This window comes from Mytilus californianus, unplaced genomic scaffold (genome assembly GCF_021869535.1).
Source record: "Mytilus californianus isolate M0D057914Y unplaced genomic scaffold, xbMytCali1.0.p SCAF_11, whole genome shotgun sequence".
NCBI classification, from domain to species: domain Eukaryota; kingdom Metazoa; phylum Mollusca; class Bivalvia; order Mytilida; family Mytilidae; genus Mytilus; species Mytilus californianus.
The window spans coordinates 19043774-19056118 of record NW_026262593.1 but is presented as its reverse complement, the minus strand read 5'-3'; the positions used below and the strand labels follow the sequence as shown (position 1 = coordinate 19056118).

Genomic DNA, 12345 nt, shown 5'->3' with positions numbered 1-12345 from the left:
TATACCGATAGTGAGGGCCCAAGGTTTAGAGACGCCCATATCGAAGGTGAGGCCCCAGTGACGTGAAATGCCAGTAGCATGGGGTACCCAGGGGCAGCAAGAAGGGAAACTGGGGACAAAAAGAGCTCTCGTAGGGATACATATGACCTCAAGCAGGCCATGCGGGGTCGGATACCCAGAGATTGCAAGACCGGCCAAGGGGGCCAACTGAGGAAAAACCACCAATCATACAAAAGAGTCTCAAGTACGATGGGAAGACTAATTGGCAGGCTTTTTACGTCAAGTTCTCGCGATTGTGCCAGGTCAGTGGATGGTCTCAAGGGGAGTGCAAGAACCAATTGTGCTGGTCCTTAGATGGAAAGCCCAGTGAGTTTTATGCTAGAAACCCTAGAGGACTGGGCCGACGGTGTCCTATCCCTCGCCACAAAAGCCTTTCGCCATCTGCCCAAGGGTCACATGTACCAACAGGCTGTCATGAGATTGTGCCAGGGGGCCTCAGACAAGGAGGGGGGAATGTTGGCCTCAAATGCTCAACCCAAGAGTATCGAAGAGGCGGTGGACAAAATCAGGTGGCATTAACATAACCACCAAGCAATATATGGCGGTGCCACCAGAAAAGAGGTTAAGAGTGTCAGCCCTGATACCAGAGGCAAGGGTGGGGACAATTATACCATATGCTCCACCATTAGGTCCGAAGCCATTAGTTCTACCCCTCCCCCTTAAGGATGTACAGGAGTTAAAAACTCAGTTTAATGCTTTCAAAGGGGAGGTAACAGGAACCCTTGGGAATATTATGTCGGAGATCCAAAAGTTGTCCTTTGCAGTGCGGAACAATGCAAGACCCGCATCGCGGAGTCCCTCTCCCAGGGCCGGCAATGGTGGCTGTTTTCACTGTGGTGAGGTAGGTCATTTTGAAAGGGAGTGCCCTAAATATCAGAGATCTAGTTCTCCTAGACCAGGGGGCAAGAAAGTAACTTTCCAGGACAACAAGGGTTCGTTAAACTCCAACGGGTCGACTCAAGAGGTCTGAGTCTGGCCCCTAAACCAAGGAGTATAAAGGACCTCGTAATAAGCCACAAATCGCACACCCCCGTAATACTTTAGTAGGGAGGGTACCATAAGTCAAATAGGAATTGCCCAGGGGGACCAATTGGCCCTCTCAGAGGGGTCTTCTTTCAAGCAAGTCACTGATTTTCAGCAACTGCCAACACAGGACATACTTGTCGAACAATCCTCTCCACAAGAACGAGGGGTCGAGAAGTTCCCTCCTTCTGTCCCACCAGACCCTCACTCTCAAATCAACGTTGTTCCAGCACAAACAGCATTGCCATGGGGAGGGGGGGGACCTGAGAGTGAGCCCACCAGGCCTGCAACACCAGAAATGTCTGAATCCGAGTCACAGGGTGAAGAGTCGGGGGAGGAAAGGGAACAAACACGATGACAGCCCAAACAGTGACCCGGAAGGGGACCTTATAGCGGAGGGGGAAGAAAGAAATGGTAACCAGAAGCCTGTTAACATGTGGGACCATGTATCGGGTGCCTGTTGTAGTCCAGGGTCAAAAGGTGGATGCCGTTGTGGACACCGCAGCTCACGTTCCCTTAATATCCGAGGAACTGTATAAGAGTTTGAAAGAGCCCCCCGATCCTTAAAGAGGTGGTCATGAACACGTCAGGAAAAGGCCTACAAATGAACGGTTTTGTCGCTGGGCCTTTTCAGGTGGGGCTTGGAACACAGGAATACACCTGGGACATATGTGGCACCAATAGGGGATCAAATGCTATTGGGAATAGACTTCCTCAGGGACAGGGCATATCATTTGACCTACATAGGAATCAACTATCCATCCATGGGGAGGTCGTACAGATGTCATGGGATCAGGCTAAGGTGTCCAAACAGCGGAGGTGCGGGCGGGGAAGAATCACATGGTCCCAGCAAATTCGGTTAAAAGAGTGATGGGGGTGTTGGCCGAACCCATATCATCGAGGCAAAGGCCGAGGGTAATCTGCTGATACCCAGGACCTTACATGAGGTTGGTCACGACCCAGTGTTGTGTTTGATCAATCTCTCAGATAGCCCTCTTGCAATAACAAAAGGGGATTTACTGGCCCAGGCTCGTGAAGTTGATGTGGGCTGGGGGTGGGGGGTGGGGGGGGGGGGGGTAACCAGGGTCCTAATGTGTGCAAGATGGAGGTGGCCGAGAATTCTAATAAAAAGGAGTTGCCACAACACTTGCAAGAGATGTTTAAGAGGTCTTGTGCAGATTTATCGGAGGGGGAGGAGGAGACCTTGTGTTCCCTGTTAAAGGAATTTCAGGATGTCTTTGCCTGTAGCGATCTTGACCTAGGCCATTTCACTGCCCATGAGCATATCATTGACACGGGGGATCACACTCCTATTAAACAGCGAATGCGGCGCACGCCATTAGGTTTCGCCCAGGAAGAAGAGGCTCAGTTGGAAAAAATGTTACAGTCGGGGGTAATCCAACCGTCCGTATCAGAGTGGGCCCCAGTCCTCATACGTAAGAGGAATGGCAGCGTGAGGTGGTGTGTGGACTATAGAAAGGTCAACGGGGCCTGTTCCCGCCAAATTTTCCCCTTGCCCTTAGTAGAAGAGTGCCTATACACCCTTTCAGGTAATGTGCGGTACTTAAAGCTGGACGCCAATTCGGCGTACTGGCAAGTGAAGATCAGGGAGGAGGACCGGCCCACAACCGCCTTTATCACCAGGTACAGGTTGTTCGAGTTTGCACGCATGGCCTTTGGGCTATGCAATGCCCCAGCAACTTATGCCGGGGTTATTAGCCTTGTACTCCGAGGGTTGACATGGAGGGTGGTGTTGGCCTTCTTGGACGATATATTGGTCCTTGGGAGGGATTTTGGGGACCATCTGGCCAACTTAAGAGTGGTATTTGAACGGTTCCGAACGTACGGGCTTAAACTCAAACCCAGGAAGTGTGATCTGTTTAGGAAGAAAGTTGAATTTCTGGGGAGGGTTGTGGGCCCAGGGTGGATGGAAATAGGCCCAGGATATGTAAAAGATGTTAAGAACTGGCCAAAACCCCGGAACTCAAAAGAGGTAGAACGGTTCTTGGGGTTTGCAAATTATCACCTGGAGTTCATAAAGGGCTATACGAACCTAGCCTTTGCGCTTCAAACCCTGACCGGAAAGCGCCCTTGTTCATGGCGTGACGAGCAACAAAAGTCTTTCGACAAACTCAGGGAGGCAATGGTTTCAGCCCCGTCCTATCATTGCCCACTGCCACAGACCCTTTTGTCTTGGACACGGATGCATCTGATAAGGCAATTGGGGCAGAACTATTGCAAGTCCAGGGGGGACAGGAAAGAGCCATTTCATATGCTAGCTTCACCCTCACCCCAGAACAACAAAAATATTGTACCACTAGAAAGGAGCTGTTAGCTATTGTCAGATTTACTAGGCTGTTCAGGCATTACTTGCTGGGACGGCGGTTTGTGGTTCGAACTGACCATAGCAGCCTCTCCTGGTTAGCCAATTTCAAGGAACCCCAGGGACAATTAGCAAGATAGCTGGAAGAAATCAGTCAATTCGATATGGAAATCAAAGACCGGCCAGGGGCTAAAAATCCCAATGCTGACGCTTTGTCCCGTTTGCCACAAGAAGGCCCTTGTCCCGAGTTCCGAGTGGAGGTGGGTCTAACCGACCTGCCCTGTGTGGGGTGTACGTACTGTACCAGGGCCCAACAAAACTGGGGGCAGTTCACAGTCAATTTCGATGATACGATACCCTTGGCTAAAAAATCTGCCCGTGTTAAAAAAACCAGAGACACACAGGAGCCAGTTGTGCAGATATCTCGGGTGTCTGTGTCTAGAATGGGGGACGAGTTGGCCATATGGACCGAAGGCGAGGGTGATATATGGATGCAGGAAATAGGGGAAGACCCGGGGGTTAACTTGGGAGTCAGTCAGGAGGAATTGTTGGGGAATAAGGGCAATGACCCGGAATTGAAATGGGTGGTTCAATGTAGAAAGTCAAGGAGGAACCCTCGGAAGGGAACATTTTCTTGAGCAGCCCCGCGACCAAGTATTATTGGTTGAATAGGGAATTATTTGTCTTGGGGGAAGATAATGTCCTTTACAAAGAGAGTCCGACCGGGGATTCAAAAAGGGTGGTTATCCCTCAATAGATGCGGCAAAGGCTAATGGAATTGTGTCACGATATTCCCGCATCGGGCCATCAAGTGGGGGACCGAACATACCAAAGGATCAAATCGTCGTATTATTGGAGGGGAATGAAGAAAGAGATTGAAAGGTTTGTAGCAAGTTGTGCCCTGTGTAGCCAGAACAAAAAGGATACCCGTTCCAACCGACATCCCATGGTAAAACATCATGCAGGGGCACCCATGGAAAGAGTTCATCTAGACTTTGTGGGACCCCTCCCCAAAACTGAACGAGGTAATGAACACATCCTCATGATGATAGACCAGTTCACCAAATGGGTGGAATGTATCCCATGCCCATCCCAGGGCGCCGAGCTAACTGCCAGGACAGCAGTGAACAAATTCTTCTCTCGTTTCGGGAGTCCCTTTCAAGTATTCACTGACCAAGGAAGGAATTTTGAGTCCCATCTGTTTAAAGCCATATGTGACCTACTTCAAATACACAAAAGTAGAACAACCTCATACCGCCCCTCATCCAATGGGCAAGTAGAGCGCTGCAACCGGACCTTGATGGCTTCAGTGCGGTGCTTCGTGGGGAAAAATCAGAAGTCCTGGGATCTATTCCTCCTGCAATAGGCCGGGGCGTTCCGAGCGTTAGTCAATAAAAGCACAGGGTTTACTCCTAAGCATCTCATGCTCGGAAGGGAGGTCAATCAGCCGGCGGAGTTGATGCTCCCAAGGGGGAAGCGTCAAAGAAAGGGAGCAATATGTATCCGACCTAGAGGGGGCGATCCAAGAGGCCCATGAATTTGCCCGTGCCAATCTCAAAGCGGCACAAGAACGTCTCAAAAGGGACTCTGACCTCAAGGTGGTGTCAAAAGGTTTCAGGTTGGGGACTTAGTGTATCAATTGAATACAGCAACCATTAAGGGAAAATGTATGAAATTAACGACTTCATGGAAGGGCCCAGGGGTGGTGTTGGAAAGTTTCAAGCCCTATCTGTACCGGGTCAAAATGAGGAAGGCTATGGTAGTGGCACACAATGACCGGATTGCTGTGGGGAACCCCATCCAATGGGTGATTGGACAGCTGGAGACTGCGGGGCTGACTCCGGAGGACCTGAGTGCTGAGTGGGGAGCCATGGCAGCGGTGTGCCGATTGGCAGAGTGGGAGGTCCCCCGGACCTTCTGTCTGTCGCCGATAAACTCACCTGCAGTGCTCATGCACTGGAGGGCGCAGGTTGAGTTGATGGCTCTGCTACAGGATGGTCAGTGCCGGGCCTTTCTGGGGGAGGTTCACCTCAGCTGCAGTGAGCCATCCCAGGCGAGCTCCTCCAGTGAGCAGGGGAGTCCCCCAGCCAAAGCATGGGTTTTCTGTAGGCTCGGGGCTCCAGTTTGCACACCGGAGATTCCTAGGCCCAAGGGGCAGGTTGGGGTGTTTAGCTCCAGGGGTCTTCCTCCCAGGTCCGTTTCCTCCCTCATGTCCCTTCCGTGTCCCAGTCCTACCCGGTCACTACCAGGTCTAGGGTCTCGGAGCTCACCTCTGTCTGTGGGGGCACGAGGATCGCCGCCGACAGGAGATTCGTCAGGGAGTAAGGGATTGAAGTCCTGATCTGGATCTGGATCTGCCAGAGGCCTTTGATAGCCACATCCACCTGGATAGATCCCTAATCAAGATAAGAATGCCTCCTCGGACATCCTTGGGAGATTTCTTACGGATGAGGTTGACCCCTGCTCCTGTGGATCTAGTCAAGCTGACTGGAGGGGTGGCAGTCTTCTGTGATCTCAAGACTTGGCCCCGTGTGCCGCTTAGGCTGGAACCGGGATGGGTGGGGGCAGTGGGGATCCACCCCAAGAGTGCCGGACAGTTTGAGGATGCCAATCAGCATCGGTTTCACCAGCTCAGAGCTACAGATAAAAATTCACAAATTGGGGTTTTTACCCACCATTTTTTTATGTAATTGGGTGATAAAGTTTTTTAATTGCATTATCAATTCCAATTCACCCCTCAAGCAAATATCAAATTGGGTTTTTCACCACCAAGCGCCTTAATGTATTGGGTTTTTTCATCAACACAATATTGAATATTTAGGCATGTTATAATCACATTATATCAACCCCAGATGTGTTTCCATCTTAAATGTGTTTCTTTCTTTGTATATGTGCTTAGCTGTTTTATTTGGTTTATTCACTGACGAGCAATTGTACGTTTAATTTGTGTCCCGTTTTAAACGTTCTGTCAGTTTTGTATTTTCTCAAAACTTATGTAAACTGCAGCTGGTGTCACTAGTTGGACAGCAACTAATTGCCTTTCTAGATCCCATATGATCACACTACAGTTTATAGTTGGGGTAGGTGTTGCTAAGTGTTTAGATTTTTATGTAATATATGTGAAATATTAGGTGCTGTAAGAAAGTTTTGCCAGTCCTTTCATCTATTTGCCAGATCTACTTTTTAATAAAAATAAAAAGTAATTCCCAAGTTTAAGATATACCCCAAAACCTTGAGATTTATAGGGTGGTTTAATGATGGAGACCACATTCAACTTAAATTTACAAACAATTCTGCAACATAAAGTAAATAAATGACAATGTTATACTGCACTTGCCAATAAGACATCTATCACGCCTCAATGGTGGCCGCTGTACGGAGTGACCCCGTAGGCTGGCCTCTGTCCCATGTATATAGTCAGAACAAGGAAAGCCCGTTGGCTAACCGTTAATGAATTTAGAGCCCGTTGGCTATCTGTTAATGAATTTAGATTTAAATTGAGTTTGTATATAGTTTGTCTGCTCCAGGGGAAAATGTCTAGGGGGTTCCATGGTCCTTCTGTTACCTGGGGGTTCCGTTTGTCTGTAATTTAAGGGTCCCCATGTTTATTGTACCCCACACCCTTTTTTTTCCACACCAGTGTAATCGCCGCCGGGATTGACCCCCCTGATTCACTCTTTTTTATAAAGTCGGGGGAGTGTAGTACCTCGGGGTAGGGTTGGTGGTGATCCACTGGCAGGGGAGACAGATCCGGAAGACAGACAGCCTCGTTCCGGATCTGTCATTCGAAAAAGCCTAGAAAACCAGAACAGTCGTCTTCGTCAAGCCGAAGAAGATTTTGTATCATACAGAAGTACAAGTTATCGTCACGGTAAGTTGTAAACAGCTTACATAATTTTCATTCTGTGTTATCTTATAAATTGTTGATATATACTTTACATTTTATTAAATAAAATGAATTAATTGAATTTATATCAAACTAATATAGCTCCAGTTTTTTTCAATACAGTCTTTTTTATTTAAATAAATGCCACCACACTACTTCAAAGTTGTAAATTTATCGAAAAAAAAACAAGTAGCCTTATTGCGATCGTGAGATGATAGCAATTACCTCACCATCCAACACATACCATTTTAAACAAGATTTCATAGCTGAATATATTTATTTGTGTTAATATGTATTTTAAATGATACTATTTTTCTTTTATGCCTCTGACATATGTTTTGTTTTATTAACTGTTTACATGCGCGTGTATGGACAAAAGAAGACGGATTAAAAAAAATAATTTATTAACAAAACTAACGAACTCTATGGTCATTGGAAAAAAGGAGAAGTCCATTAAACGAATATGAAACATTGCGTGTTGTCAAATGAACTATGATTGAAAAGACAATTTTGAGACTCAAAGGGAAAAGACCATACGTGTTGATACATTGTATGCAGTCATATGATTAATTTATCAAAAATCTAGGAAAACAGAGGGAAAAAAAAGTAAGAACGAATGCAAGGATGAAACTAACAGTTATAAAAAAACCAGATCAAAAACAATCTAATGAAGGAAAAAAATAATATACTAACTCTACAAGTGAAAATGTAGACAAACAAATCGTTTCACAATCTGAGCTGTCAGCAAAACCAATTATGACTAAATATTGTAATTCGAAAACAACAGTCAGTTTTCAACAGTATGTGCAACTTATCCAACCGATTTATTCAAATTAACAATGAAGTAATCGCATATGACTTAGACGATCTATGCTGTGATTTCAACAATTTAGACAAAATATATCATGTTTTGCAGACAATGTCTCGATGAATTAAAATTAATATTTTTTGTTGGTTCTAGGTCTTTTTCTAAGCTACGCCTTACAGGCTTTTCTCTCTTGTCAACTTCGCTTTATTTCTACAGTAAGTTGTAGTTGCCTCCCTTACCTCGATTTTAGAACTATCTCATAGAAGTCTACAATCTAATGTATCCTTTTAAAATAGAAATATATCAATTAAGTAACTGATTAGTTCTTGGTTATCGTTATGTTTGAAATACAAAATTATTCCTTTTCCATTTCTTCTTTCTGATAACCCTGGCTTAAATTTTAGAAATACACTAATATGAGCAGTAGATTGTATAGCAGCAGGTTTATGTTTTTAAAATTCTATGAGAGGTAAATATTATGACCCTGTAAAGATCATTTCTAGGCTACTAGCCTCTGATTTATCTTTTCTTCTCTATGTAAATTGTTGTTTATTTGTGTTTAAGCTTCTCCAAATATCCAACAGTTTGTTAGATGTTATCTAAAAATTCTTTAAACCGTTAACAGGTTAAATAAAGTAACCTGTACATAAAGATTTTCTATCAATTAGTTTAAGTGTCTCATTAAAATCTCTCCCTAGTATTTGTATCCCAAGACTGTGTTCTTTCAAATTATTGCTTAGTGTCAATACTCGTTTAAAAAAGAATTTTTGAAGTTTTACAGATCGGTGCATACATGCTACAACATGTAGAAAAAGAATAATTTATTTTCACATTAATTAGTACAAATCTTCTGTCACTATCACTTAATTTATTTATTGATTTAAAACTCAGTGATTTTTCAATTAAAATAGCAACGCACCTAATAGCTGTTGTTCCATGACAACAAAAAGTTTCATATCCCGCTTTTTTTTAATTTCTCTTTCAATATTTTCATTAAAATGTGTTTTTTGTAAATCAAAAACGTGATTTGTTGGTGCTTTTATCTATTCTGTAACTCTATTTCATTTTCCCCTTAAACTGATCCCGTTTACATTGAGACTTTATAGATTAATTGTATTTGATAGAGTCATTGTAATAGTTACAAATTAAAACTATACATAGATATCAACACACACCATATGCATAATATATCAACTAAAAAGCTCATATTTATTAAATAATTGAAATACGTATACATCATCTTACTCAAATCATATTAATAACACAAAACTAGATGACATTAATACCTATAACATTTACCAGTATCTATCCCCTGTTGTGACCTCGACATAATAATTGTCACACTAATAAACCACAGGTATGTTTTGTACCATTTAATACATGCTTATACATGCTGATTTTAATGATTAGATAAATTCCAAATTAAGACAAACATGATTTTGTTACATTCCCTGTCTGAAATATATACATATTTACATTGTATCATAGGTCAAATTTATTTGTTCAGTGAATGTTCACTGGTGTTAATATGTCCTTTGATTGAGTTAAGCTATTTCAGTTGATATTTTATAGTGTGTCTTTCTATGTTGTGATGTAAAACTATTGTTTCAGAAAAAGGGTGAAAGTTTGGTACCATTTAAACGTTTAAACCCGCTACAATTGTTTGCACCTGTCCTAAGTCAGGAATCTGATGTTCAGTATTTGTCGTTTGCTGATGTGGTTCATAAGTGTTTCTCGTTTCTCGTTTTTTATATAGATTAGACCGTTTGTTTTCCCGTTTGAATGGTTTTACACTAGTAATTTTTGGGGCCCTTTATAGCTTGCTGTTCGGTGTGATCCAAGGCTCCGTGTTGAAGACCGTACTTTGACCTATAATGGTTTACTTTTATAGATTTAGACTTGGATGGAGAGTTGTCTCATTGGCACTCATACCATATCTTCTTATATCTACATATCTTATATAACATGAGTTACATAGTATCCTAGTGACCTTAAATCTATATATGGTTGTGTATGAAATCTATCAGAAGTATTTCAACAGGGATACAATTCATGTGTGCAATGAACAATTTTAAACTTCCTTGAATATTTAGTTCCAAGTTCTGAAGTTTATCAAGTGTTTAATTGCACATATTTATATGTGGTTTATACACGGAAAGCTTTCTTAATTTAATTAAAGAACCTTTGTGAGCACACTCACATACTCCCACGACCCCACATTGTCACTGGGCAAACAAACTCTCACCAGAAGCCTAAGTTTAAAGATTCTTAAATCCTACAAAAGACAACTGATATAAATTTCTTGTGGATATGAAAATGTACATATGATGTCCGTATTATCTACAAAGTTTCAGAACATTCCGTTGCAGTAGTATATCTAGGTCAAAATTCTAAGGCTTAACTCCAAGAGAATCATAATTTTCTGTCGATATGCACATCTAAATACGTCTTTATTATCTACAACGTTTCATGCCATTCTGTTGTGTGGTTTCAGAGAAGTTGCAATGACAATAACAGAACTGACGGACAGCCGGACGGAAAGATGGACGGGTCAAAAACATAATACCCTACGGAACTTTGTTCCATTGGGTTTAATTAATTGTTTAATGGTATCCAACTTAAAAGGTAACAAGATGCGTAGCTCATATGCTTATGTTCACCAAACTGAAATTATAGTATACCGTATTACCTTCAACAATAAGAAAAACCCATACCGTGTAGTCGACCGTAAATGGCCCCGACATGAAAAATGTGAAACAATTCAAAACTAACGACCTAAGTCATAACAAAATAATTACGAAATACAAATATGAAAGACATGACCAACGACAAAATGACATTGAATATATAATGTGAACATACACAGTGTAACGTATCAATTGAGACATGTAAGCACCATATCATTGACAAATGATATAATACTGCTGCGGCGTGAAAAGTGTACTTTTGAAAAGCCGGAATCATGACGTTTATCATAGATTCTTGTTTGAAACCGTTCATATGTGTCAAAACGAAGGAACAGATTAAGATTTGTATCGGTCGTATATGAGATATAAGTACACATTGAAATGTGGTTTATTGAATTGAAAGGGCTTAAATTGAATTAGTTGTAACCATATAAAATTATCCTCATGCAAATCAGCAGTGAATGAGGTACAGATGACCTCCCAGAAGTCATCTAACACTAAAACAGCACTCTGGTTTTCTGAATAACTTTGATGAGAATATTATGTAGCATATTTACTGTCGAATTTATTTAAAACCATAGCCAAATTAATTCCGGCTCGCAGTTGTGATTAGTCAATCTCTCTTCTGAAAGTTATTTGTAATTACATACATTATTTTTATTACAGAGAAAACAGACAATGCAAAGTGGCTGACCTCTTGAACAATTTACGAAATACAAATATGATAGACGTGAACCATGAAATTGTTCGTCCTTGAACTTTCATCTTGATTCAACGGAAGTTACACCGTAAGATATTTTTTACGATCAAGCAAAACAGAAAGTAAAGATATTATGCTTTCAAATTATCTATTTAAATTGTCTAGCCGTATGCTACGTGGGTGCATTAAAATTAAAAAATGAAATTTTATAGTTAATGTCGCTTCACTATAAATTATGCAGTCATACAGAAGAACAAAATAACCAGATTTTCTTGGATATTCAATCATCAAACTAGTCGTGCATATCATGTTATAGGGACATCAGTTAAGAATGTAAATTTCCGAAACACGAATGAAAATTGCCGCATTTGGTTATTAAATTGATCCAGTACACAAATGGGATAAAGATATTGACTTGATATTAAGCAGCAATCTAGATTTTAATAAATAATAATGCATTGAAGTTGTATTTGTACCTGTGGTCACCTAACATTCATTGGTGATGAATTTCATTACATATTAGAATGCAAATACTTTGAAGAAAACAGGAAACATTGTATGTAACATTATTATTTTTTAAAATGCAAATACTGTTAAATAGAGGTCGGTCATTTAAAGACGTATCAACCGTATCATATACGTTGACGTATATGCATCTTCAGATTTACCAATAAACATTATGTGATCCCGAGCTTTAATTGTCTATACTTTCAATAATGCAGATTGGCAACTGATTAATTTCTAATGCTAATATTTAATAATGTAGCTTACCTAATTGTTGGAAAAGAGGGCGGAAACGTTTATGATAAGGTTGATACGTTTTTAAATGACCGACCTCTAATACAAGCAGATTATGTC

General features: G+C 41.7%; 1 protein-coding gene across 1 annotated transcript in view; it reads right to left on the bottom strand.

Moving 5' to 3' along the window:
* LOC127720810 (uncharacterized) overlaps positions 1-12345 on the bottom strand; it is a 110219-nt gene that overhangs the window by 93084 nt on the left and 4790 nt on the right. The window lies entirely within an intron of this gene.